Genomic DNA, 6,299 nt, shown 5'->3' on the forward strand with positions numbered 1-6,299 from the left:
AGAACGAGAAGAACCGGTGAGATGGACAGGAGGAGAACCAGGAGAGGGTAGGGTCATGAACCTAGAGAGAAGGGGGTGATTGTCAATGCCACAGGCTGCAGGGAGGTCAAGAAGGATGAGGATGGAGAAAAGACCACGAGATTTGGCAATTCAAAGGGCTTTGGTGACTTTCAAGGACCATTTTCAGGTAAATGATGAGGTTAGAAGCTAAATTGTAGAGTGTTTATAAGAGACAGAGAGGACAGGTTATGGAGACAGCGGTGGTAGAGGGACTTCTCAAGTTTAGCCACAGAAGGGAGGAGAGATATGAGATGGATGGATCAAGCAAGGGTTTTGGTTTTTGGTTTTTGGGTTTTTTTTAGGATAGGGGAAATGGGGGCATTTTCCCCAGGCATCAGGGAAGAATCAGTAGACAAAGAGATACTAGAGATTAGTAAGAGTAGAGATGGCAGAGGGGGATATCTGCTGAAGGAGACAGGATGGAATGGAGGATCCTTTGTGCAGGTGGAGGGGTTGGCCTTGGCAAGGAAAAGGGCTAGCTCATCATGTGAGATGGGGTTAAAGGAAGAGATTGTAGGGAAAGTGTCTGAGTGATAGGACATGAAGAAAAGGAGAGAAGAAGGAAACTTGAGGCCAGGTTCTCTGCTGAGAAGGTAGAGGGAGGAGAGGCCATAAGACGTTTGAGAAAGGATGAAAGAGGCTGTGGTGAGTAGTATAGCAAGCCAGTTTTAGGGGAGTGTGAAAGGATTGCCTTGTTGCAGTGAGAGCCCAGTGGAGATTACATAACACAAGTTTGTAATGGATCCAATCAGCAGGGTTTCATGGTCTTCTCCAAATTCGTTCCGTATCACAAGAGTAGGAGAGAAGGCATTGGATGCTGGGAGTATTTCAAAGCTGAGGTTTGGCAGGGTAAGATCAGTGATAGGATAAGGAGTAAAGGGGCTCAAGAGAAGATGAGTGTTACTGATCTGGTTTCCCAAGAGGTCAAGATAGGGAAGGGAGAAGAGTGTAGCCAGTGCAGGGGTAATGGCCTGGGAGAGAACTGAGGGGTCGAGGGATTGGAGATCATGGTAAGGATGTAAGTTTGGGGTTGTAAGGCAGACGGAGACGCGGGATGACAACAGAGTGTGATCAGAGAAGGGAATTTTCAGAAATCATGAACATGTAAATAGAGGAATTAGCTGAAGAGAAGAATAAGGAGGGGAGGCACCCACAACTGAGGCAAAGAGGAGAGATCATGCCCAAAGGAATTCCCCCTGCAATACCCTGGCACACTCAGCAGCAGCCTGGTCCTCAGAGTGACTGGTTCACAGCTAGCTCAAAAATTTGTCTCTCACTACCCCTGGCAGGCAGAGCAAGAAACCCCTCCCCCATCCTCAGCTCCAGTTGGACCCCAAACACTTCCTCATATAATGGAGGAGACTGTTTGATTATGGTCATAGGCCCTGGATTTCATATCTGGCTCTACTAATTGCTACCTGGAAGATCCTTGGGTAACTAGGGGCAGCTAGGTGGTGTGGTGGATAGAACATTGGCTCTGGAGTCAGGAGGACCTGAGGTCAAATCTGGCCTCAGACACATAACACTTAGTAGCTGTGTGACTCTGGGCAAGTCACTTAACCCCAATGGCCTCACCCAAAAAAAAAAAAAAGATCCTTGGGTAACTGCCTCTCTGGGACTCAGTTTCCTTATATGTAAAAATGAAGGGAGTTTAGACTAGATGTATTCCAGGGTTCCTTCTAACCCTAAAATGATGAAATATAGTGGCTGTAGGTATGGATAAACTTTTCTCCTCCCATATTATCGTGAACATCCATCAATGCACACATTTCCTAAGTCAGTCTTTAATGAGGTCACAGACCCTGACCATTCTGGGGAAAGACTCCTCCCACCCCCAAGAGTTTTACCTCCCCTGTAAACTGTCCCTCAGGAATTAGGGCCTAGGACAAATCCCTACAGATGCTAGGAGGTGTACACCTCTGGGGACGCTGTGCTGGGACACTCTGCCTGCCTGATCTCCTGGGGAGGAGAATTGGGGGCAGCCCACCAAGTCACCAGCTCTCATGATCAGGAGCCTCAGACATCATCTGTGGCAACTTGTGCACCTGCCCAGGAAGCCTCTCTACTGGCATTCCAAAGTGACTCATAGGGTCATTCATCCTCTGCTCGAAGACTTGTATTGACGGGGAGCTCACTACTTCCCAAGGCCACCCATTCTACTATGGGGCAGCTCTAATTCTTAGAAACTCTTTTCCTTATCCAACTTTGCCCCTCTGCAGCTCTCACCTCTTATTGCTACTTCTGCTCTCTGGGGCCAACTAGATGCTGTTGAATTTGTCTTTGCTTTGACACCCTTTGATTACTTGATGAAAGATTATCACGCCCTACCCCCCCTACCCTACCTACCTACCCACACCCTATCTGGGCCCCACCTATGCCACCTACCACCTATGCCTACTCTTCTCCAGTTCCTTCAAATGATCTTTATCAGGTATGAGCTATAATCCAAGTTATAACTTGCAATGTTATCAGAGGTTTGCTGATAAGTGTTTAATAATCAGCTCTCTGGGAAAAAAAATAAGTTACATTTACATACAGTTAAGTTTAACCTGCATTAACATTTTCTCCTCTTTTATTAAGTACAGACAATCAAGAAAATAATTCTTGATTTGTAGCACTTGCTAATTTCTGAGGTGTAAATGATCAGGCTTAAAACCTAGGCATCAGCTCTCCCAAGCAGGTGAGAGCTGGCTCCAGCATGTCTCTGCATTGTGTTCTGGGGAAACTTGAGTTGGAGGAAGGAAGGTTGGCATTGGCATGGAGGGTGGTCTGACCAGCTGCTGCAGCCCTGGCAGATGGGTGTGGAAGGGGCAGCCCATCCTCCAGGGAATGCATGTGGGCCCCCATCAGAGATAGGGGAGGAAGCCCCAGATGGTATGTACCACGGTGACTGGACCCTGGGGAGGGTGGCTCTAGGTGGTCCCTAATGCTAATACTACAGAGTCCAGGGAAGTCTGCCCCACCCCCAAACCTGGGAGGGAAGCCCCTGAGGAGGAATCATGGCCTCCCCTGTGCCAGCGTTCTGGGCAAGGTCCCTAGGGTCCTCACTCTCCTGATTATGTCTCTGTGGCCTGGCTCCAGCTTCTCCCTGTAAGGAGGTCTGTCCTCTCTGGGTTTGGCTCAGACGTTGTGTGTCATTCACCTGATGTCTTCACCTCCTGCTTTCCCTAATTCCTATTCTTGGACTTTAAAAGGATGTGGAGGCGTGTGATTTGATCTATGGCAGATGGTGGGTGACATGACGTAATGACAGATTGCGTAGGGCAAGCACTGTATGTTGTTTGACGTGGTGTGATGTGTTATGTGGAAAGTGTGGCCTGTGGTGTCATATTGTGGTACATGGCATGTATGTGAGAGGTGTGAGTCTGGGCCCCACCTATGCCAAGCTCCCCCCCACCAGGAAACCAGATGGTTTCTTTTTGGAAACACTGTGTGGGTGCTGTATCTCCCCCAGGCCAATGTCATTCTCTTCCTACAATTAGCTAACTGAGGCCACAGGGCTACCCAGCCAGGACACTTGGGTCTCTGGAACAGATCCCCCTCCTCACACACCCAGTTTTCCTTCCACCACAAACAATTACAGTCAAACCCCTTGGCAGGAGAGGTGGAAGAGCTGGCAGAGCTGAGCTGAGCAGCACAGATCAAAGCTGCCTGGGCTTCCCAGAGTCCTCAGGGGAGGAGTCTATCCATCAGTGCTAACCGAGCACATTTGATGCGGAGATGGGCCTCCTCCCTCAAAGAGCAACCTGAATACCTAGACAGTCAGAGGAACGGGGACAGCTGGGAGCATGGGGAGTCCCGGGAATATGTGGAGCATGAAATTTGCTTAGCAAATTAGTGGATGATGTAAGCCTGGGAGGGATGACTATAACATACTGAGTGGTGGAGTCATCTGACAATGTGGGCCACTGGCTGAATTTACTAAGATGAAGTCAAACAGGAATAAATGTAAAGAGCTCGGGTTCAAAAAATCAACTTCACAAGTACAAGGTGGGGAGGAGTAAATGTTTTACAGTTGAAGAAACTGAGGCAAATAGAATTCAAGTGACTTACCCACAGTCACACACTAAGTGAACAGGGTTATATAGCAGTAGCCAAGAGCTACTGATTCTCCTAGTTAATGCCCCTGAATCTCAGCATCTCAGAACCGGCCAGGACTCTAGGGGCCATCTTGTCCCCCAAACCACATCTGAGCAAAGTGATGTGATCTCAGGCTCTATAAAGAGCAGCATGTCGCTGTCTAGGAGAATCAGGAGCAGCAGTGGTACCCGGGATTGCCACAGGGCCAGGAATCCCAAATGCACAGAATTCTAGGGATGGAAAGGACCCTGGTGGCCACTGAATGCAGCACTCTGCTCTCTCCATGCTGCCCGCGTAAACACCTGCCCTTCCCAAAGACCTCCAGAGAGGGGTCTTTCTCTTCTCCACTAACGCTGCATACTCTAGTTTGAGACAACTCTGATTGCTAAGAAAGCTTCCTGACGTCCAGCCTAAATCCAGTTTTCAATTTCTATCCGTTATATGTCTCCTGCTTCTTCTCCTTGGAGCCAAGCTGAAGAAACCTTATCTGTATTCCTCGGTGCCTCGCACAGTGCTCCACATATAGTAGGTACTTAATAAATGCTTGTTCATCAACTGATTCCCCCTTGACGGCCCTCCAATATGGGAAGGGAAGGGAGTAAGCATTTACGTAGGACCTACTAGGTGCTTGCACCGTGCAAAGCACTTTTTCCAAATGATATCTCATTTGATTCCTAGTTCCAGGAGTCTCCTCTGCTCCTGATGCGGTCATACTCTGTGTTCCTCATCCCTCCCAGCTATATGAATCATAGATGAGATAGGCGAGCCTAGGGAATTTCTCTCAGCAGCCTTTGGGAGTATCAGGTCTATGAGCGGCTCCTGAGGAATCAGGCGTATTGAAGGACAGGAGTGTCTGAGTGGTACTGCGAGTATCAGGAACCCAGGAGAAGGAAGGCCTTTGGCTCCAGGAAGGCTGGGGGGCTGACCCTTAGAGAAGCATCCTGCTGGCTAATTTCCCCAGAAAACAGCCTCCAGCCCCTTGAGTGGATAGAAATGAGAGCTAAGAGGAACAGATGGCCCATTTAAGCTGTACCAGGCTTCATGCCCTCCCTGATCCCATGAACAGGACCCTACCTTCCTGGGGCCACCCGGTGCAGACTCATGGTGTGGCCTCAGAGGGACACCTTGAAGCAGAGACTGGGGCAGATGGGCTTGGCTTAGCCAGGGGGCAGGGGGCAGGGTGGCAATCTCAGGGGAAACAAGAAATCAGTGGATTGACCAGGTGACCCAGATCCTTACTTGCTTTTCTTGTAAATACACTTTCCTTTCCCTGGAAAAGAAGATAACAGAGTTGCCTCCATCATCATCTCCATGTCCCCACCCCTAGCCCAGGACCTTACTGGGCCCGCCTCCTTGGGACGGCTCCCTGGGCCGGGAGCCCTGGCTTCAGGCCAGCCCTGCCAGTTATAAAAGAGAAGCTGCCAGCCACTGGCACACCTGACCCTCAGCTTCCCAGGGGACTGGCCAAAGCACCAGCTCCACCTGGCCCTGAGCATCTGGCAGAAGACTGATAGACGAGGAGGGACGACTGAGGTAACTGGGTGACCCCGGGGCTGGGGCTGCTTCTGGGGGAGCTGGAGATGGGTGGGGGAGCAGGGCTGGGAGGTGGCGCCTGAGTGGAAGTGCTTGAAGGTCAGTGAGGGTGAAGATGATGAATGATGGGGGGAGGTGTGGGACACTGTTATTATTGATCCCCATTTTAGAGATGAGAAAACCAAGGCAGACAGAGGTTAAGTGAATTATCCAGGGTCACACAAGCTGGATTTGAATTCAGATTTCTTTCCTGATCCCAAGTCCAAAACTCAAACAAGGTCTTGTGGAAAAAGCATTTTACAAACCTTTAAAGACCTATTTAAATGTGAGCTGTCAGGATTATTTGTGTGTGGCTAAGTCTTTCTGGTATAGACTCATAGAGTTACAGCTGGAAGGATCTCAGAGAGTATCTGGTTAAACCCTCTCATTTTATAGATTAGGAAAATGAGACCTAAAGAGAAGTGATTCATCCAAGGTCACACAGTTAGTAAGTGGCAGAGCTGGGGTTTGAACCCAAGTCCTGGAGAGCCAGAGGAAGGAAGGAAGGAAGGAAGGAAGGAAGGAAGGAAGGAAGGAAGGAAAGAAGGGAGGGAGGAAGGAAGGAAGGGAGGGAGGGAGGAAGGAAG

The 6,299-nt window shown here is 49.4% G+C and overlaps 1 protein-coding gene across 1 annotated transcript in view; it reads left to right on the forward strand.

Moving 5' to 3' along the window:
• The first annotated feature begins 5,585 nt into the window (after positions 1 to 5,585).
• SCNN1D (sodium channel epithelial 1 delta subunit) overlaps positions 5,586 to 6,299 on the forward strand; it is an 18,243-nt gene continuing 17,529 nt past the window's right edge. Inside the window, exon 1 of the mRNA XM_027855399.1 lies at positions 5,586 to 5,673. The gene's annotated coding sequence lies outside the window, so the exon portion shown is untranslated. The remainder of the gene's footprint in view (positions 5,674 to 6,299) is intronic.

The sequence above is a fragment of the Vombatus ursinus genome, unplaced genomic scaffold (assembly GCF_900497805.2).
Source record: "Vombatus ursinus unplaced genomic scaffold, bare-nosed wombat genome assembly UNPS02010822.1, whole genome shotgun sequence".
Taxonomy (NCBI): domain Eukaryota; kingdom Metazoa; phylum Chordata; class Mammalia; order Diprotodontia; family Vombatidae; genus Vombatus; species Vombatus ursinus.